The sequence below is a fragment of the Lissotriton vulgaris genome, chromosome 6 (genome assembly GCF_964263255.1).
Source record: "Lissotriton vulgaris chromosome 6, aLisVul1.2, whole genome shotgun sequence".
Classification (NCBI taxonomy): Eukaryota; Metazoa; Chordata; class Amphibia; order Caudata; family Salamandridae; genus Lissotriton; species Lissotriton vulgaris.
This window is the reverse complement of record NC_141694.1, coordinates 508,671,435-508,695,064: the sequence shown is the minus strand read 5'-3', so window position 1 is coordinate 508,695,064 and position 23,630 is coordinate 508,671,435.

The following is a 23,630-nucleotide window of genomic DNA, read 5'->3' as shown; positions in this document are numbered from 1 at the left end:
TAACAGTACAATAATTGGAGTGTAAGTGTAGTCAATAAACCCTATGCTGTATACATTCTTGTGAGTCATATTAATTACCTCCTGTGCAGTATGATCTATGTAACATTCAGATAACACGTATTAATACAATGAGAGAGTGAATGATCTTGCTATTTGAGATTTTAGCACATCTGGTTTTGCCGGTTAGTGGTGAAATATATGTGTGAGCAAAGGTTTTCCTCTTTTCAGAAACATGTAAGACATTTTTGATTTTATATTAGCAATAATTATGATGATATTGTTACACTCATTGCTTTGAGTATAGTTTAGTATCATCTCCCTGCTGCTTTGCATTACATGCTTGCTGCTCACTACCTAAAATCATCATTGCCTGTTGCCTTTTGATAAAGAGCTACTAATATGCTTTACATTGCACTAAACTAATCATACCACTGTACCACAGTGGGTGGCGTCATGCATCATTAATGTATGCTGTATGGGTCACAGTCTTCATGATGCACCCTAACCATAATGAAATTGCCTTGAAATTATATGATATGTCAACTGCTAAATTCTGCTGATGACAGGGAGACTGAGGGCTCACCTTCCTACTGGGGTACACATGGAAAAGTAAAGTTGGAGATGGTGGACTGAAGAAACATGAGGGAGCAGTGGGCAGTATAAGAGACAATTACTGGTTCATGATTCAGGTAGATAGCATTATATGGTTTTAGAGATCTATACAGAAAAGTTTGGAAAGGATGCACCAGGTAATGTTAATTCGGACATGAGGGTTGTATTGTGATATAGAAATATTGTTACCTAAAGATTAACCACAATAACATTGACTTTCAGTAAACCCATTGCTAATACCTTAACGTCAACTATAAAATATACAATGCAATAATTTAATTCCAAACCAACACAATATAATTGTTGAAATGATTGACAACAAAATATCAATAGGACACATACAACATTTGAAAAAAAAATCATATATAGTTCATATATAGTAAAAAAAGAAGTTGTACATAACAAAATTACAAAAACACACACACAAAAACACATTAATTAAAAAGTAACATCTACCTAATGACACATGCCATAAAAATGAGAGGTATTTGCTGAGTCAATCACATCTGAAAGTAAAACGGGGAACAGATTGAAAACCATTATTAATGATTGATGGATATCAATAAAACAGACACCAAACAGCCAAAGATCTTGCCATAACTGTTAGAGGAGCCAACTGCAGGCCAAACAGAAGTAGGCACATTTATTTTTATACTATAAAATACATATTTGAACTAAAAAACCCTTAACAGACACCTAAACGTAATGTTAAGTATTATTTGCAAATTAAAATTGCCCTTATTATATTCCCACTACAGAAACATCAGCTGAAATCATCTTAATTTGACTACAAAAGATAATGTACACACACTATTGTTGATAAATTGAATTTCATGAACCCCAAAGACAAACAAAAATTAAGTATAAAAACTATATTAATTGTGACATTTCCCCAAAAGGAAAACCTAAGTCAAATAGTGTAATTTATTTAATTTTGTACCATTTACAAATCCCAAAGTGTCTGCTGTACCAACCTAAACGACTTCATAAAATGGGAAACCACTGCTGTCTTATATGAGATACACCTACACAAAACAAAGCAAAGAAGGCACACATTGCAAGTATAAAAAATAATTCTTAAATGGTTTCTTTTAGTGAGCTGTTGTTGAGCTGGCACCATGATTGAAACCACAGAAAACACTAGAGAGCACAACCATTAACCACCAATAGCTGAAATAGAAATAAGTGACATTGTGGAATCACCCTCTACAACTTCTACAGGCAAAATAATAAAACACTATGGCCCCTAAACCCCACCTCAAGTATTCACAGAAAAAGAAATGCACAGGTCACACCAGCATTGACCCTACTTACTCTAAAAACAAGAGGGTTAGTAATCTATGACAACAATAATAATTACAAAGGATTAATAACTTTCAGTACCGAAATTAACATTTTTGCCTTAAGTCAGTCACCAATTTGTCTAATTGAAGATCGCTACTTTTGTTTAATTTCAATCAAGCCATATGGCCAGTCTGGAACTCTCTACTTTAAGTAAATTTGGTTGTTAATTAAAAGAAAATGTAACTGTTGTCCCTGCCCCTGAAGAGATGCATCATTGTAACATTTTGCGATTTCTTAATTGCGAAAATTAAGGAATCGCAATTAAGAAATTGCAAAATGCTATGCATCAAAAAATGTAGCGATTCGGTATTTTTCCTTAATTGCAATTTACAATTTGCGAATCGCAATTAAGGAGAACCCTTCCCATTGATTTCAAATTGCGATTCGCAAAATGTGAATGCAATTTCAAGGCTGCAGGGGGGGTTCAAAGAACCCCTCCCTGCACCCCTGAAATTGAACTGTAAGTGCAATTTACACACACACATGACCCAAGGACATGTGTGTGTGTAAATGAAAACTATCAAATATGCAACTAGTGCATGTTTGAAAGTTTTCGGTAAACTAGCATGAAGTTGAACTTCATGCTAATTTACCCCTTCCAAATTGCGAATTCGCAATTCCAAAGTAATCATGCATTGCATTTAAGAAATCGCAAAATTGCGATTCCTTAAATGCAATCGGAATTTAAGAAATCGCAATAAAATTGTGATTTCTTAAATTACGAAAATAGCAAAATGCTTCATGCATCCCAAAACGGCATTTGCATTCGCAAACGGCCGAAATTTGCGATTCGCACCGTTTGCGAATGCAAAAAACCTTGATGCATCTAGCCCTTACCTTATGTGCTACTATTAATAGATTCACCCTTATGCAAAGAAAACAAAGACAAAATAGCCTGTTTTCTAGACTATTTTGAAGACACTGGGGTGGTTTGCATGCACCAGTCAGAGCACAGGCAACAAGCCCGGCACCAAGTCTCCTGTGGTGTGTCTACAAATCTACTCAATAATGCAGCATATGGGTGGCACAGCTCTTTTCTAGTAAGGATAAGGAGCCTGAACCCTGTATGAATCCATCCAGGAATCCATTGAAAAATAACAAAGCAACTAAGAGCTGAAAAAAAACAATTCCTGGACCATACTTTCCTCCCTGCCCTAAATTATTTAAATAACCTAAGCACATGCTTGCTAACAAAGTACAGCTATTAAAATACATATAAGGGCTAGACTGTTTAGAACCAATAGCTTACATTGTAAACTAAATTAAAAAGCTACAAAACAATACAAAAACCAATCATACCTAACAAAAAAGCACAAAACTACTACTACAATCAGAACTATTATATTTCTAAAATGTTCCCTTAAATAATGTACCCAGTACCTAAGTTCCAATGATAGTTCTGAAATAAAAATGGAATAACAAAAATTCCCCCCCAAAAAGATCCAGTTAGGTTCCATACAAATCCATCAATATCCTCCAAAAGCCCCGAAAAATTCAGTTAAATAAAAGAAATTAGGAAAATAAATACCAGAAATGGAAATAAAAACATCCAAACTATTTTCTTTGGAAAAACATTTGAAATGGGATTGAATACAATTCCAAAAGGGATACTATTAGGGATACTATTTTATACCTTCAAATTAAAACATTAGCTATTCCTACCCCACACAAATCTTCCTACCTTCGACAAATACACTATCACTTCAGTGGATATTAGTAAACTAATATGTAGAATAATTACGCAATATTCAGTTCAATATGTCCTACAGTAAAACACAAAAAACACTAATATATTACTAATAAATGTTGAACAAAACATTTTCAAACTGATTATACATAAAATACCTCAAAGTAGACCTCCCCAACATATGTAATCCAAATGCATGTGTAATTAAAGTTATTTTAGCTGATCTGATGAACCAGGAACACTTAACTGCTATATTTAGGTAAAGGACTGTTCTAAGTCCAGTATGACATTCATTGTGGAAAGTGTATACATGACTATTCTAATGTCAACCACCCAAATATTAGAGAAAGTGCATATTTAAGGGGTGTGATCTACTATTTAACACTAGTCCAAAAGAAATTAGTGAAAGTATTAAACACATCACGTACATTTTGTATTTTTAAAACATAAGTATTTAATGTTCTGTGGTGCTATAGTTTTGTACAATAGCAGACAATTTAAGTGTGTTTATTTAACTAAAGAATCATTTGAAAATAAAAATGTGTTTACAAAACATTTTGAGATAATTAGAAAATATATAAATTCACAACAAAATAAACATTCCAAAAACGAATCCAAAATATGTTTTAAAAATATATACAAATATGCACAAAATCCGCAAGAATATTGTTCAAAAGTAAAATAAAAGGGAGGTCCCCTTTTCTCTCCATGAGTTAGAACAATTTCAAAACCCTCTTCTTATTTCACTCAGGAATTGGCTGTACTGATAATTCATCCCAAAGATAACTTTCCCTTGCAGTATTTGTGGCACTCCTACAAGGTAGTAGAGCTCAATATCAGGCAGATACTGTACTCACTTTGGTAAAGGAGCGCTTACGCTTTCCCTGACTACTTAGACAATTTTCTCTCCAAAATGAATATTATCTCCCCATTTAATATATTTAAAATGTTCTCTCCTGGTAACATGGTAGACATGGTAGTCATTGAAACAGAAGTAGACCTTTAGGAATTATCATCATTATTATTAACTTGATATCACCCATTACAGACAATGATATGTGTTGACAGATTTCTAAATCTTTTCAGTATTTTTAGTGCAAAGTGTTTTGGGCTGCAATTCATCAAATAGGCCTCAGTGTTTGACTTAATAACTATGTAGCCTAAAAGTATAGAGAGGTTCACAGTACCTGTTACTGTCTTATTTATATTTTCCTCTTCAGGTGTCATCTACAAAGTGTAGTCTGATTTTGTCTGTGCTTCTAATCAAGGGATGGCCAAGATTTGGTCCTCTCTTATTATATACTTAGACAGGAGTTCATTAAATCTATTGGAGATGACAATGGACATCCCTGCCTCATGTAGAGCTTTGTTGAGATATTGACAACTGTCTAAAACTAATTCTATGCAGGGACCCATTCATAATGACAAAATCATCCTGGTCGATAAGGGATGCAATTTCTTCCAGCAGAGCTTACAGGTATTCCTAGTTCATCATGCTGAAGGCCTTTTCTACATCCAGAAACATCATCATTTTAACAAGATCTACTATTTACAGAAATAGTTTATAATTGAAGATACAAGATATCCTCAGATAAATCTTGCAATTTTTGATTATTTAGTTTGATCTTCTCTGCCCTGATCTTGACAAACTCCTTTCTATCCTAGGTGGGAAAGAGGGGTGGGGGGACCTTTGAACACCACAGTTGATTCCTGAGCCTTTATAAGAGAAGGAACCAAGTGTCTAATGAGAGTCACGGGAAGTTACAGTGATCTAAAAAATGGGATTGGCAAATCCTTAGCCCGCCCGATCTTTTCCTCCCAATCCTAAATGTAAACAATAAATTGTCTAGGAGAAGCCTGTAGGGATGACAATATGTCACAAAGGTCGTTAGTCTCCTTCCAGTATATTTTAGCCAGTTGCCAATACTTTTCTACATTCATTTGGTTGTGTGGATTTTTTGATTAGTCCTATTTCCTGAAACAAGGGGACAATTGATATGAATGGCAGGAGCTCAGGCTTCAACATCAGAATTCCACCCTGCTATACGTATGCTTTCATTAGGTTTCCTGATTCAACATACCTACTCCATTGTGCTTTGTCACTTATACATTACAATAGGTTTATTAGCAGTCAATATTACATACTATTGTACATACAATTAGAAAACTGAATGAGTGTGGATTCTAATGTAATACATACTCTATCAAAATAATGTAACTGCAATACTATTCCAGATTTCAAGAAATCTTAATGTACATAATCAAGAAATATATACTTTTATTAGAGAAATAACTGCTTTTGCATCCAAACAAATAAATCCCTCAAATACAAACTCCACTGACCCTCAAATGCTGGCATTTATAAAAACAATATTTAAAATGTTTTGGATATAACTCACTAAAACAGTACAATGACTTCCAACTATTTTATCTTTATATACCTTCCTTAGAATAATCTAATAGTTGTGAGTAGAGCATATAGAAAAGCAAGAACGTTTTAGCTCAACCACTGTCATAGAAAACCAGTTCAGTAATGTTGTATTAAAATTCTTTCAATAACGTTCATAATGTTAAAATGTGTTTTCTGAAATGTCATGCCATGTCAGTTATTAGCAGAAATTGGTCAGTGGACTTTGTCAGGTAAAATGGGAAAAACATCTTTCAGGTCACACTTTCTCTACAACCAAAAACTGATTTCAATGTGTTAGTTTCAATTAAATTCAACCAAACATTGGCCATACCTTTAAATTAATATCACCATAACCCAATGGTACATTAATCTAACCTTTTAAACACCTTTTGTCCAGAAAAAAATGCATTTAAACCATGTAAAATAATACATGTATAAATACCACCATTAGCTCGCAAGCATTTTGATCTTAAAATAAGAATATGTGACTACCAGGATATTTTTCATTTGAAAGCTTTAGCCATGGTGATCATATTGTTAGGTCCATTCAATAATGCACCCTTTAATATATAATTTGAATGTCTTCACATATCTACCAACTATTATTGCCTTTGTTTTGGTAATAATGACTAGTAAAGAATTATTGTTATTACAATTAATTAACTCCCTTTAACAGCTACTTAGTTGGCATGGTATCAGGTAAAATAACAGGGTCCAGATATTGTTCTGTCTACCACACATTCGCTAAGGAAAACAGTGGACTTTTTTCAACTGTCTGTCAACTCTGATGTAAACAGTAGCAAGTATTTTGGTTTATGACTCAGCCTTGTCAAAGTCCTTTCTTAGTATAGGTCTTATTTGATAACATGGTTTTATTACTTATTCCTATACACATGCATGTGTGAAACCCTTTTATTAACTAGAGCAGATTAAAATTGTTGATTATGTTTGTTGACTTCTCTTCTGGTACCTATTGACCTGTAATGGGACTGAGTTCTCTATTTTAAATCCTACCATTTCCTGCTTCCCCCAGCTTGAGTTGAAGTAATTTGTGACATTTTTTGCAACCATCTCCTGTCTTATTACCTTTTCCACATAGCCACCATTTCCTGCCATATTTTGAGTGAGAACCCTGCAGAATTATGCACTAAGGCACATGTATACCAACAAGTTTCCTCTTAAGAGAGCAGCTTTGAATTCTCCTGCCCCCTTAAGGAACAAAGACATGCAGTTCAAATCTTATGGCAGAAGTATTCGTACCATTTTCCAACTGTGCTCTTATTTTGCTGGCGGTTTTAACGTCATCAGTGACCCCTGCGAAGGATGTATATAACAGGCAAGACCAAAGTGGTACTATAGCCTGTAGGGGTGACACTGTCACAACCAGATTGTCTACTGAAATACTTAATTTTTGACCAGTTTTTATCAGCCTTTTCATCAGCTTTGTAATTTTCAAATTCAACCTTGCCCCATGCTTCATGATTTATTGCGCTGACCAACAACCCATTCTTGTTTGAGGAAATCAACTTCTCTACCATCTATTTCTGTCCAAAAGGAGATATATCTGGAGAAGTGGTACAGTCACAGCCCTGGTATCACCCCCATCCCCAGGGATATTACCTTTTTTTTTTATCTCTTTCTGTGTAGAGATCACTCCATGTCAGCCAATTCATTTTTTGGGTGTAATGTTGATGCCACTTGCTTTCTTTTTCTAGCTTCTAATTGCACTGTTCTGCATTGCTCTGTACAACTGCAGCTGCAGTCTCAGGATTCACTCAGACGCTTATGCTAAGTGTGGGAATTTGACCTGAGAGCTGGTCCCACTCACGGCCTCCTTCATCTCATGCTTACAGGCTCACTGTTGTGATGTGACGATAGACCACCACAGTTTTCTTTATACATGCATGCCTTCTACCCCCAAGAAAATTTCCTGTCTTCTCATCCGGTATTGCTCTCTGCAGGGGTCTGTCCTAGTTGCCAGAATATCTATTCCTTCATTAGTCTAGGGTGCAGCTTCAGGTTCTTAAAGATACACCCACAGTGGGAATATTGATTGAAAACAATTGCGGGCACTGATGTAAGCTATTGCCAGAACACAGATGCTTTTTGTGTCTAGTGCATGGTTTATGTTGGATGGCATGCATTCACAGGTCTCCAAGGCCTTGAGAAAATTCAATCCCAACTCAAGATACAAATGCTTGATTACTGCGCTTTCTGGTAGAGGCACATATGGCTTCCAGTAACAGCTTTAAAGGTGTTAAAATGGCCTTCCAACAGGTGAGCCCATTTGCTGTTTTATATAAAAATCCAGGAACTACCTTCACTTTCTGGTACGCTGTAATCAGTTTATGCAAACACAGTTCCCTTTCCCCACCAGAGGCCTATCTTTAATTCATGATTGACAGTGTAGTTGATATGGCTTTTCCAAAAAATGCTCAGTACAGGAGAGTGTTTAGTACATGGGTTAAGAAAATATTGCCAAATTCCATGCCCAGCAATTCCTTCCCACTTCACTATGGGTTGCCATATTGAGGGCTGAAACATCTAATTGATGTGTTTAAGTCATACCTAGGGGATATACCCAAATACCAAATATTTTTCTATAAATCAAGTGGCCAGCAGAAAATAACAATGCAGAAGATACTTCGTTCAGCAAAATGCATTCATTTGTATGTTTCAATTTCAGATGAAATAGTCTTGAGTTATGAGAAGGATGATGGTTAAGGAAAATAGACATTGGTAAAGGAGACAGTCTGCACTTGCAAAGCTGTGGTATGCTTACTTTATTTATTTTCAATTGCAATATATAGAACCCAAAAAATAAAATAAAGAAACAAAAAAATGTATAATTTGAGTTGAGTGAAATGGATACTTCCTTAATGGTAGGTGCACAAAGAGTAGGTATATTATTATTTATTATTATTATTAGGGGGATTTGTAAAGCGCCTGGTGTACGCCTACAGGCATGTCCCCGCGGTATAAAAGTGGAGTAAGCAGTAAGCAGCCAGCACAACCGTCTGCCGTCTGAATAAGTGAGTTTTCAGTTTTGTTCAAAACAAGAGTTCAGATGACTCCAAGCGTAGCTCTGACAGAAGGTCATTCCATTGTTTCGCTACCAGATATCTGAACGACCTTCACCCCATACGCGCTTTCCTAATTTTAGGAATTTTCAGAAGACCTATGCAGGAGGAGCGCAGAGACTTTGTAGGCTCATACCTGGTCACCAGGCTCTGTAGCAGGCAGGGGCTTTGCCACCCAGGATGCGGTGACACGTGGCCTGGGCTCTGAATTTCACTGTGCTCCTAACAGGAAGTCAGTGCAAGGCCTGGAGTGCTGCCTTAGAGGAAGATCTCCTAGGAAGCCTCAAAATAAGGCGAGCAGCAGCATATTGTAGCACCTGTAGGCGATTGAGAGCCTTTCCCGTGGCCCCCAGGTACAACAAATTGCCGTAGTCCAGGCGTGAGGTGACTAAGGCATGCACCAGCGTCAGATGAGCAGAGATGGGCAGGAAATCCAAGACCTTTCTCAGAGTTCTTAGAACTCCGAAGCATGTCCCCACCACACGGACAATCAGGGAGCCCAAGGCAAGGTCAACATCCAACCACACCCCAAGATTCCTAACTTCCTGGCAGGGAACAGGCGTCTCTCCTAGGCAGGGCGGCCACCACGCCGACGTCCACACAGAGGGGCATCCCCCCACCACGAGCACCTCGGTCTTGTTGCCATTAAGTTTCAGGCAGTTGGCGGACATCCAGGTTGCCAGTTCTTGCATGCACACTCTGAAATTGTCCGCCATCAGACCGGGTGTGCGTGAGAGGGAGATGACCAGCTGCGTGTCGTCGGCGTAGGACACCAAACGAAGTCCATAGCTTTCAACTATGGCCGCCAGTGGGGAAACATACAGATTGCACAGGGTCGGGCCCAGGGACGAGCCTTGCGGCACGCCCTGGCCCAACTCAATCTCCCCAGAGTAACATTCTCCCTGGCGGACCTGGAAGCATCTGCCTGTCAGGAAAGATCGAATCCACCCAAGCGCAGCCCCTGAAACTCCTCCATCATTCAGACACTGTAGCAAGATGGAATGAGCTACAGTGTTGAATGCTGCGCTTAGGTCTAAAAGGATCAGAGCCATAGTCTGGCCCTCATCCACTCCCAGCCGTAAGGATTCTACTGCCATAAGTAATGCTGACTCAGTCGAATGCCGCGGACGGAAACCAAACTGTGAGTTATGGAGCAAGGAGGCTTCCTCTACAAAGCTCATAAGCTGGAGGTTCGCAATTTTTTCAGCAACCTTTACCATATACGGCAAAAGAGAAATAGAGCGAAGATTTCCAGCCTATCATAACTAATATTAGGCTTCTTTTGAAGTGGAAGGACTACTGCCCGCTTCCATGCCTCAGGGACAGAGTGAGTCCCAAAAGAGATATTCAGAAGATGTCGAATGTACGGCTCCAAAGTAGGCAAACTGCCCACCAGGCACCTAGGGGTGGTAGGGTCTTTAGGGGAGCCTGATTTTATCGAACCACAAATCTGAATGAGATTTTCAGTAGGCGGGGTGACAAATACAGTTAACACCTGGTGCCCCTCTCTTACCCCACAATCCTCTACAATCTCGGAGGCTATGGTGGCTTGACTTGGAAAGGCCGAGTAAATAGTTGCCGCTTTATTAGCAAAAAACTCTGCTACTCGGTTACAGCTATCCACTGTACAGAATTCCTCTGGGACTGTTGCAGGCTTTCCGACCGAGAGAGATTTATAAATTAGAAACAGTTCCTTTGAGGAATTTTCTGCCTCCTTGATCCTTGTATCAAAATACAGCTTTTTAGCCTTTCTGATTAGTCTATGATAGTTGCGCCTGCTTACAAGATAGTCCATCCTGGTTTGAGCAGTATAAAAAGCTGGTTTAGTTGTAATCCACATTAAACATTATTCTTATTGGTGCAAAGAAAAGGTATTATTGGCTTATAATTTCTGTTACCTGAAAACATATTTTCAACACAAAAGGATGATTAAAAATAATAAACAAGGATAAAAAATTTAAAAAATACATTGGCAAAGTATAGTCTTTGTCCGTCATAAGTGACACTGCAATGCACCTTTTTTTAGATCAGGGGAATAACGATGGCTTTTGTTGGGCGGTCTCTGCCATTAAGTAACCTTGACATCTTTCTGTGGTCAAGAGATGCTACTGTAGCCCCATTACACCCTTCCTTTTGTGCCTTTGTCAAATGAACCAAGAGTTACAGGTAAAGTAAAAAAAACAATTGCCTATGGAAACTGAGACACAACCATGAATACTAACTATTGTCATCGATGTATATCTATGATATATACTTATGTATATGTCTATACCAAGATCCAGCTAAATGATACAGAAGATATCAGTATCAATTTACTGGAACTCGCAATTTCCTGTGGTGGAAGTGAAAGCCAGTGCTGAGTGACTGCTTTAAATGTTGCACTCCAGCACAAGATGAATCCTTTTTTACAGCTGCTCTCTGGTGGCTGGTGAGCAATGTGCATTGCTAAATGAGAAGGCTACAAACCCAATCAGCTAAAATATGTGGATTCACCAAAATTGTATCTTTGTTGTACCCACTGGGGTTTAACCTGTCCAAAACGGAGAAGCAGGAGATAGAGGCTGGAGAGCATTTTCATCATTTTAGGTCCATAACAGGCATGAAGAGCTTCATTGAACATCTAATGGCATTATTCCTTAAGACGTGCTTCACGATCAAAGTAAATTCATTTGAGTCTACATCTGGAGAGATGCCACAAAGAGGTTGGCTCACATTAAGCAAGAATGCTCTATGGAAGTGACCAAAAGATTAGAGAGAAGATACAACTACTGAACTGTATCTCAGTCAGCCTAAGTTGACTTCCCTTGGTATTACACCATTTTCAATGCATCATGTGCCTTGTTCGGAGGGCACCACTGCTGCTCATACTGCTATCAGTAAGGAATCCACGTGGAACTCCTTCAATGGTTTTGAACTGCAGAATGAGTTCTCTAGTTCTAATATTACAACATTAGCAGTGACTATGACTGCTTAAATAGTGAATAGAAGTCTACCCACAACTTGTCAGCTGGTTCCTCTCCAGTACTGCTGGAACAAGCAGGTGAAGTGGATCTAGGGTATTGGGATGATGATTCTTACAGTAGCAGAACTGGGATTGCTAAAGCCCAAATGATGAAAAGGAACTTGTTTTCTGGTAGTGCTACTTGAACAATGATGTAAACATGCTACCCGAGAGGACACCAATCCAAAGATTGTCTTCCTCTGAGAACAGCCACCTGAGCAATGTTGTCCCGCTCCTGCCCATAGAGGAATGTATCTCATGTTTCAGGCTTTTAATCTGAGCAGAGGCTCTAGAGCAATATGATCCTGCTTAAATTTAGGGAGATTGTATAAAATCCTTAGGTCTCCCTTCTAGTGAGTGTGAGAAAGTGCCCTCTTTTTGGATGGTAGCCCCTTTTTTCTAAACTGCTGATGTGCTTTGACTGAGTGTGCCCTGGGTTCCTCCCAAACAGATACCTAAGGCCTATGCTCTTTCCCTAAAACTGCACTGAAGACAAAATCCAATTGGCACTCTTTGGGCACAGGTCAGCCCCTTTTAAATGGTACTACAGGTAACAAGGGCACTGTGGCCAGGGAATGCTTCTAAGGGCTGCAGCACTTATTGTGCCACCCTAGAGGCCCTGTACCTTTACACACACATACTGCCTTTGCAGGCTGCATGTTTTTGTGCAGAACAAAGTGAAGAGTCTACATGGCAGACATCCCTGTGTGCCATGCCTACAACCTACTGCCCTGGCATGAGTAAGCCACCTCTCTAGCTGGATGCACTATACCAGTGGTGAGGGTAGAGGTGCATGAGCCCTGTACCCCTACAGTGTCTAAGTCAATTCTTAGACATTGTAAGTGCAGTAATGCCATTAAGAGTAGATGGTGCTGGGAGTTTGTCATTACGAATTCCACAGTACCATAACGGCTTTTATGTATTATTTAGTGTATATATATCTATATATATCATTGGATAACAGTTTAGGTGTATTTATTGGGTTTTAACACAATTTTGATACTATTTTATACTATTTATTTGCAAAGTGATAAATCATACCCATGAATTATATATAGTCAAATGTTTCCAGGGATCTGAGAAGCTTTCTATGTCATGATATTTTTTTCTTTTGTATAATGAATGGTATTGCACTTCTCTTACTTTTCTTTTCTCTCGCTCTCTTTTGCACTTATTTCACTCTCACTCAGCACTTTATTGCCTGCCACTTTTTTACAGCCATATAGGCACACTGTGTATTATATTTTACATGGCTATATAATTACGTTCTATGAGAATTGTGTATTTATACAGTTAGTCATTGTTTAACTCATTGGCGTATATATGTAATTTGTTTATTTACTCATTACAGTATACACACATGAATCCTGGATTTATCCGGAAATATTTGTTTGTGCTGATTCTATGGCAGTAGCCACCAGTGGCAGTATGTTTTCACTTTTCATTCATCACATGATGCATCATGTCACTGTGAGGGGGTGTTCCCTTCAACACTGCATTCAAAAATAGCATTCTGCCTTTTGTGCATGTTGCAGCGTGATCAAGGGCATAACTTGCCAGAAACGCGTAGCTGCTCTCTGTGCATCAATAAATCTTACCGATGCCGATTCATTGTGGTCCGTCTCCCTTTGTTTGCTGGCGTGCGAGGCTGTGCTGAGTCTGAGACGCCGAGAAATTCAAGGAGGAGTCACGTGGTATATATATATATATATATATATATATATATATATATATATACTTTTTTCAGCTATATTATTTTCCCCACTAGGGGGCATCCATTCCCTGAAGACTGTCCTATGTGTTCAGGTCTCCTGCTCAGTTCAGGCGGGACTGGAATTAGCTCAGGTAGTTTTTAACGCACCGCTGAGCCTCCCCTTAGGCGAGGTCGGCCCACGCTACACTGCCTCCTGCCTTCTGCCTCCCGACCTGCTTCCTGGATTGCGCCTGATTGCCGCAGCTCCTCCTGGGAGACCCAGCCTCCGCTGAGCCACCCACCTCCGCTTTTCCCGCCGATTCCGGCTGATTTCTTTTTCCGCCACTGCCCCCTGCGGCCCCGCCCCCCCTCCTGCCCATTTGCCGCCCCGCTGACCCTCCCTCCCGGCTCCCTACTTAAGGGGTCCACACCAGAAGCAGGTAGCGACCGCTGAGCCTCCCCTTAGGCGAGGTCGCCCCACGCTACACTGCCTCCTGCCTTCTGCCTCCCGACCTGCTTCCTGGATTGCGCCTGATTGCCGCAGCTCCTCGTGGGAGACCCAGCCTCCGCGGAGCCACCCACCTCCGCATTTCCCGCCGATTCCGGACGATTTCTTTTTCCGCTGCTGCCCCCTGCGGCCCCGCCCCCCCTCCTGCCCATTCGCCGCCCCGCTGACCCTCCCTCCCGGCTCCCTTCTTATGACGCCCCCTCAGCGAGCGCGCAGCGGACGCGCGCAGCGGGAGCACCGTATGAGCGCCGAAGGTGCGCCAAAGGTAAGCCCGTCTGCGCCTGGACCGCGCCCAGTGCCAGGACCCCTGGCCCCCACCGATGCAAGACGACCCGACAGACCTATGATGCCGCTGCCCTCAACGCACTCAATGCCGGCCAGACCCCACCTGCTGCCGGGCCACCCCGAAACACATTCACGGACCCTTCACCTGCAGAACCTGCAAGTTCACCTGCCTCCGAACCTGCACCGCCCCCGCCAAGCCGAGCACCAGCAGCAACCTCAAGTGCATCCTGCTCAACACCCGCTCCGTCCACAGACATGCCGTGGAACTCTGGAACCTCCTCGACACAACATCACCAGACATCGCCTTCCTCACGGAAACCTGGATGAACGTCTCCTCAGCCCCCGACATCGCCATCGCCATTCCGGACGGGTACAAGATCATCAGGAGGGATCGCGTCAACCAGACCGGAGGAGGCATCGCCATCGTCCACAAGAACACCATCCGCATCACGACCGACTCCAACGACACCTTTGCCGCCGCTGAGCACCTCCACTTCCAGATTCACACCAACCCAAAGACGACCATCAGAGGCACCCTCATCTACAGACCCCCGGGACCACGCACACAATTCAGCGAAGACATCGCAGACTTCATCAGACCACACGCCCTCCCCTCCGCTGACTACATCCTCCTAGGGTACCTCAACTTCCACCTGGAGAACAACAAGGACCGCAACACCGCCCCCCTGCTGGACAACCTCGCCAACCTCGGACTCAACTGGTCAACACCCCCACCCACTACGCCGGCCACACGCTTGATCCCGTCTTCTCATCCAGCAAGCACATCACCTTCAGCCACTCCACCGGACTCCACTGGACCGACCACAGCTGCGTCCACTTCAGCTTCAGGAAAACCACAACCCACCACCACCCACAACAGGTTCCTCACAAGAGCTGGAGCAAGATCACCGCCGACCAGCTCACCACCTCCCTCATCCAGAACCCACCTGCCAGCACAACAGACCCCAACGAAGCAGCCCGCAACTTAACGCAGTGGCTGACCGCCTGCGCCAACGACCTCGCACCACTGAAGAACCCTCCCAGCAGACCCAGAAGCAAGAAGGCCCCCTGGTTCACTGACAAAATCAAGGACTCCAAGAAGACCTGCCGTACCCTCGAGAAAGCCTGGCTCCTCGACCAGACCACCGACAACATGTCAAACACGACAAAGTCATCGAGAAAATCGACAAACACGCCACCCGCAAGCACCACCAGCTCATCCGCACCACCAAGAAGAAATCACTGAAGGAGCGACTGGACAACAACGCCCACGACAGCAAGGAACTCTTCAGCATCGTCAAGGAGTTCTCCAACCCCAGCACCGGCAACAACGACATCACTCCTTCACAAGATCTCTGCGACTCTCTCTCCTCGTTCTTCCACCGCAAGATTGCCGACATCCACAACAGTTTTGGCGCTCCATCCACGCAACCAACCGTCAAACCAACGCACCCCACCGCCACCCTCTGCACCTGGATCACGGTGACCACCAAAGACACAGCCGCCACGATGAACACCATCCACTCTGGATCTCCAACCGACCCCTGCCCCCACCACGTCTTCAACAAGGCCGACTCCAACATCGCACCCCAACTCCGGGACGCCATCAACACCTCCTTCAACACCGCCACCTTCCCGGAGAGCTGGAAGCATGCCGAGCTCAGCGCCCTACTGAAGAAACCAACAGCGGACCCCACCGACCTCAAAACTTTCCGCCCCATCTCGCTCCTCCCTTTTCGTGCCAAAGTCATCGAGAAAATCGTCAACAGACAGCTTGCCGCCTTCCTCGAGACGAACGGATCCCTCGACCCCTCGCAGTCCGGTTTCAGAGCCAACCACAGCACCGAGACCGCCCTCATAGCAGCCACCGACGACATCCGAGCCCTGCTCGACAACGGGGAAACAGCGGCACTCATCCTCCTGGACCTCTCTGCAGCGTTCAACACTGTCTGCCACCGCACCCTAGTCCAACGCCTCAGCAACATCGGCATCCAAGAGAAGGCACTGTAGTGGATCATCTCGTTCCTTGCCGGAAGAACACAGAGAGTCCGCCTCCCCCCGCTTCGATCCGAGGCCACCGAAGTCATCTGCGGCGTCCCGCAAGGATCATCACTCAGCCCCACCCTCTTCAGCGTCTTCATGAGACCTCTTGCTGCCATCGCACGCCAACACAACCTCAACATCATCTGAAGGGTGTTCCACAAGTTTGCTGCATTCACTGAAAATCGGCGTCCCCCGGTTTGGGTCCGCTTGATTCTCTGAACAATGGGCAAATTGCCATTATCGGATCGAAGTGATCTAGTGGCCTTGTATGGGCGGACAAAATTTCCTCAAATAGGGGGTCCCTTCCCCTGTAAGGACTTGTGAGCAATACATAAGGACTTAAATTTAATCCTTTCACGCATTGGCAGCCAGTGTAGGACTCTGAGTGCAGGTCTGGCTGATAATCTGCGAGAGGTGCCAGTGAGTAGCCTCGCTGCCGAGTTCTGGACTCGTTGAAGAGTGTTAATTGTGGTTTTGGGAGCGGCCAGAAAAAGGACATTACTGTAGTCCAATCTCGACAGGATTAGTCCCTGAATGAGTAGTTTCCTTGAGTGCTCTGGCAATAAGGGCAGAATCTTTCTAGCAGAGCGAAGTAGCCCCATGCATATGCCTGCTGTCTTTTTGCTTGGGTCCTAAAAGTCAGATCCTGCTCCTACCATACCCCCAGACTCTTTAATTCAGTCTTTGGGGTGGGTACGGGCCCCAGAGAGGCAGGCTAGATGGAATTAGGCAAAGATGTTATATGATGGCCTAGCAGCACGAGCTCTGTTTTTGCTCCATTCAGTTTGAGACGTGATCTGTTCATCCAAGAATGGATTTTGGATTTCTGAGAGGCAGGAATGAAAATTTTCTGTGCAATGTTTTTCTTGGGAGAGCGAGACGACTAGTTGGGTGTCGTCGGCGTAGGTGACTATTTTAATCCCGAATGGATTTACCACATCCTCCAGGGGGGCCATGTATGCAATGAACAAGGTGGGACTCAATAATGAGCCCTGTGGGACCCCACACTGGAGGGGGATCAATTTGGAGCGTACTGTACCTTCACATACCTGGAAGGTTCGATTCTCTAAAAAAGATGTAAGCCATTGCAACGCTGTGCCTGAGACACCCAGACTGCTCAGCCGGTGGATTAAGATCTTATGGTCCACCGTGTCGAAGGCTGCGCTTAGATCCAGGAGGACCACCATTGTTGATCCTCCTGAATCTAAGATACATCTTGCCTCTTCCACCACTGCTAACAGGGCAGACTCTGTTCCCTGCCCTGGGCGGAAACCTGTTTGGGATTTGTGAAGCACATTATTACTTTCTAGAAAGGAGGAAAGCTGCTGATTGGCTATTTTCTCCGCCAACTTGCTGATACCCGGTAGCAGCGATATTGGTCGGAAGTTAGCAAGCTCTGAAGGATCGAGCTCTGTTTTTTTAAGGTGTGCTTTGACTGTGGCCTGTTCCCAGCTAGGCGGGACAATTCCCTGGGTAAAGGAGGCGTTAAGAAGGTCTGTAATTATTGGGGCGATAGTGGTAGTTACCCGTTTTAAAATATACATTGGGAGAACCACTCTTCACGGTGGACAGGATTTTTTGGAGATCATCACTTGAAATCGGTGCAAATGAATCGAGGCATGGCCCGGAGGTAAAGGTCGAGGAGTAGGTCAGATCCGAAAGATGATCGTTCTGCGGCAAAGTTTTTAGTATACTTTGAATTTTACTTTCAAAGAAGGTGGCAAGTGCTTCCGATGCCTCTTGCACTATTGGGGGGCTCGGTGCCTTAAGGAGGTCTTTGACGATCTTAAATGTCTCTCTAGATGAATTAGAGGCAGTTCTAATTTTCTCCTCAAAGTATGCGGCTTGGGCCGATTTACGGGCTAATTTATAGGTTCTCATAGCTGCCCTGTACTCAAGTTTGTTGTTAGAGGCCCAGTCTTTCCTCCAGGTATGTTCAGCTTTTTTGCATATTTTCCTTAGTTCTCGTAGCTCAGGAGTGTACCATGGCGTTTTAAAGACCCTACTCTTCTTTTCCATTATTCTTTTTGGAAGGATGGAATCAAGGGAGTTATTGAGCCAATTTGTGAGGTTTTAATCTGCCTCTACCGGGTCAGGATCAGAAAGGGGAGCAGTCTGTTCTAATTTGAGGGTCCAGCTTTCGATGGGGAGTTTGGACCACATTCTCTCTAAAGTACGTGGTACCTGAGCCTGTGGATGGTCCGAGTTGAATTGCCACTCAAATGGGACAAAAAAGTGATCGGACAAGGGTAACGGAAGGGGGGGCTTTGATGCCAGATGTAAGATGTTTGTGAATATGGGATCCAGAAGATGCCCTTTGATATGAGTGGCATCTTTATTTTTTAGGTCCAGCTCTAGGGATTTTAACTCGATCTTAAGATCCATTGCCCCCTTATCACCTGGGTCATTGAAGTGGAAATTTAAATCCCCCAGTAGGATAAAATTAGGTGAAACCACGGCTAGGGCGATGATGTTCTCTAGAAGTGAACCTGTAAATTGACCAGGACTGCCCGGAGGGCGGTATAACAATAGGCCTGATAGTGATTTGTTTGGGGTGATTTGCAAGTTAAAGTGAACACTTTCACAGTTGTTGACATCACCCTCTGATATTTTGCAGATGAGTTTGTCACTATATGTTATTGCTGATCCGCCCCCTTTCCCGAGAGGCCTGTGTTGGGATTGCATACAGAAGCCCCTAGGGAGTGCCGTAACAATATCTGGTTCTGAGTTTGGCGACAGCCATGTCTCCGTTAAAAACAGTATGTCCAGTTTTGAATCCTGAATCAGTGAATTAATTTCTATGGCATGTTTTGGAAGGGACCTGCAATTTAAGAGTGCCATGTTGAGAAGAGATGAGGTTTTTTTGGTTTTTCTCTTCTCCTGCATGGGCAACGCCCCTCCATTGTTTATCGGCCAAGGGTCATCAGGCCTAAATTTCAACAGTTCCGAGGGTTTATTCCTTGGTTTTAATTGCAAAAGTTCTTTGCGTGTGAAGGTAAGATGGTGTCCAGGAGAAACAGCCAAAGTTTCTGGCACTAGGCCCGGTCCGGCACGGACGGGCATAGACAGGCTTGCGTCTGGCACGCCTCCGGCGCACCATTGGTGCGCCCGCTGCTCCCGCCAGCTGCGCGTACGGGAAGTGGAGTTCATTATATAGTGTCTAGGCCCAAATCGCCCACAACACTAGAGCGCTGTCCTCGTCCTCCCTCAAAAAGTAAGCAGGGCTAACTGAGTAAACAGTGATTCATTTTAAAAATAAGAGCCCCAAACTCCCGGCTTCCGCCTCAGGAGTCCTTAGTTCAAAGTGAGGGACAGGTTTTTACTTGCTCTATTTATAATGCCTAGGCCCAAATCGCCCACAACACTAGAGCGCTGTCCTCGTCCTCCCCCAAGATGGCGTCCGAAGTATGCGCCTGGAGGGCTTGAGGCCGGTGATCAGCAGGAGCCCGAAGTCTGCTCCCTGAGGTCACAAGAGTCTCTGGAGGTAAAGTGTGGCAAGGGGGGGCAATTAAAACAGCATAAATGCAGGTGTGTGCGTTTAAAAAGTAAGCAGCGCTGGCTGAGTAAACAGTGATTAATTTTAAAAATAAGAGCCCTAAACTCCCGGCTTCCGCCTCAGGAGTCCTTAGTTCAAAGTCTTGCTTATCATTCTCGGGATTCCTCTTTATCCTGCCCCCTTTTTGTGCCAGTGTGCTTACTTTTATGAGTGGGGGAGACGCTACAGCTGAGATATTTTTCTACTATAGGCCTCCGATGCGCCTGCAGCTTCTTCTGCATCATGTTGGCTCCGCCCTGAAGAAGTTGTGACCCACATCCGGGGTCACCCACCAAAACGTGTGTCGGCACTGGTGTCCATTGATCAAAACGTTTCCTTTTATATTATTATTTTTCTGTCTCTCTTGAGGTTTACATTAAGCTTAAAAGAATATTTAACTTTATTCATTAGACACACATGTCTTAACTGTTATCATTTGACATGATAGAATAACTACAAAGCATTTTGTGTTTTATCTTATGTAAAATACCTCCAACAACCTACTTGTGGAGATCATTGTGTTTGATACAGTGGATTTCCATCAAGTAATGTGTGGTGCGAGTGAGTGAGTATGATTCTGCTGAGAGGATGTGTTGGTTATTTGTATGTTTGTCATGCCTGGGCACCATTTATATGTACAATCATCGATTGATGTGGCATTGTATTTATTGGAGTATTTATTAAATGTCTATTCATTGTATATTTGATATTTTTTATACTTTGAGAATGGATAAAAAAAACCTTGAGATATAGGCCCCAATATTAATGGTTTTGTGGTATTAGCTGTACAGCGTCTTATCTCCTTTGCTGTTGCACACCTCATCTTTACATCAGTGGGATGGGATTATGTAGATCCCTTTTTCCTTATCCTTTGAAGTATAGCTCATGAATACATTTCTTTCAGGCAGTGGGTTTGTTCTTGATTGATTTTTAGTAGTTGATGTGTGACCACGTTTTGTGCAGAGCCACATAGCGAGTGAATCCCATGTTGAAAGTGTGTGTTTAAGTGCCAGGCATCGTGCAACAGGTATGTATCACAGATGTCATGCAGTCCATTCAATGATCTAGGTTTACTGTTCGGTGAAGGTGTCATGGTGTTAGTGGCTGGGTCCATGAGAAGATCTGGCTATTATAAAATGGTTGAAGTCCATCTGATCTATTTTGGCAGAGAGGGACAGGAAAACCTCTAGCGAGTCTATGTTTGGATCGCAGATGTTGGCTAGCAGGATGGACTGGTCTGCCATGACGCCAACAACCAGGATATATCGGCCACTGTCATCTGTGATGGTGGAAATGTGCCTGAATGTGACATTCTTGTGGATGAGAGTACAAACTCCTCTAGAGTGTGCGCTATAGTTGGAAAAGAAGCGTTGGGTGCCCCACTTAGTTGCATATGAGGATGCCTTCCCAGGGAGGAGGTGCATACCCTTGAGGGAAGCTATGCTAGTACTATGACAGGTAATGTTCCAGGACAGGAGCATGATTGAACTCAGGAGAGGCTTCCCTGACCAGAAGGCGCAGTGTGTATGGCTAGAAAATATGAGAAGTGAGCGACCATTGTGAGACGAATAGAGATGAGGAAAGCAAAAGACATTAAATGAACTTACCCCCCAAAAAATGCCACCCTCCACCCACACCAGGTAAAAAAGGTTCCAGTACTAGCCCTGCATGTCAAACCCATAGATCAAAAACAACAATATAATAAACATGCATGTGTGAACCTCTGGGGGGTGGCAACGCTACGGCAAACACCCATGTTCTATAGGATCAGTGGGAGGAATGGTAACTAGGGTACCAAGATCAGTAATACAGCATCTGGACAATGCAAAGAAAAGTATCAGGATAAGTCCTAGGCAGGGGACTTTAGCCATTCATGGCGAGCATAAGGGAAACTAAATGGGGTCAGAACAGTAACCTGTTGGGAAGAGATTGGCACTTACACTGGAGTGAATGTCCGGTGGGGAACTGTCTGGTGTTGCACAAATAGAAGAGGAATGGTCACCAGAATTTTGTTGGCAAAAATCCTGTTTGACGGCCGTAGTTTAAAAAATGCAGGGCGTGCCGTTGACCTCCACCCTTAAGTGCGCTGGGTAGGTTGTATAGCATTACAACGTGGGCTTTTACCACGCGTACCATTACAATGCTGTTTTTACAACACAAGTCATTACAACGACTTGCGCTGTAAGCGCTGGATAGTGGAATAGTTTGATTTTCTATTCCAACTCCAGCCCACGTTACAGCAGAGAAGGTGTTGGAATAGAAAATTAAACTATTCCCTATCCAACAGCGCCCTCCAGCGCAAGTCGTTGTAACGACTTGCGTTGTAATAGCAGTGTTGTAATGGTAGCGCGTGGTAATACCCGTGTTGTAAAGGCTGTTCCCTGCTGGGTATAGTATACCATAAAGAAGTCCCAGCTTATGTAGCATGGCTTTTAAGCCAGTGAACCTATGGCATGCCCCTGTTACTAGAGCTGTGAAGTCGGGGAACAAAGAAATGGTGAAGCCCTGCAATTGTAGGGGACCTTGTTCTCTGGCGAGGCATAGGGCAGTGTCACGATCCCTGAAGTTTAATAGGTGAGCAATGAAAGGGCTTGCCGGGCTGCCCTGATTGGGCTTTGGGCCCAGCAAATGATGTGCCCTTTCCACAGTAAACTTGCGGGTAAAGGGTACCTTACCAAACAGATCCGTCAGCAGCCACTTAATGAACAAATCCAGGCGGACAGTATTGGTTGATTCAGGCACCCAGTATGCATAGGTTTTTGCGCCTACCTCTAGCCTCCAAATCCTAATTTTTCATTGCCCCATCTTTAGGTACTCTTACCTTCATTCCAATCTATTCATGGTTTGGGCAACGCCATCCAAGTCTGTCACTCTCCCTCCGGCAGCCTCAATCTGGTTCTCATGGCTGGCAAAGCAATCACCCATCGTAACTAACCTCCTGACTAGGGTGTCAAACCACCTTTATTGTGTCAATGCTTGTTAGTGGGGGTGGGCCTGCACTGCTTGTTCCACTGCCCTCTGCCATCAGTGAGGGTTGTGTGAGGTTTCTGCTTGCTGAAGTTGAGACGTCGTTGTTTGGGTTCACCTTGAACCACAGCCTGCAGGGAGAGGGCCGAAGGAGGGTATCAATCCCAGGAGGCTGTTGTATAGTCCTGCTGTGGTGGTGATTGTAGATGTCTGGCTTGTCCTATTAGACAGGTGGGGAATGAGGTGCTGGCGTTTGAGCATTTATAGTCTGGGAGTATGTTGTGGTTCCTTACTGATCACTGATGGGAGCAGACAAGTTGACAGGCACTATGTTGGCCACAGCAGGTGGTGACTACCAACACCTCAGCAGCTCTTGCTGCGGGACACCAGAATCACCACATGTTTCTTTGTGTTTAAGCATCAACAAAAGTGATTGGAATATAAACTGCAGGATTGAGGCACGAG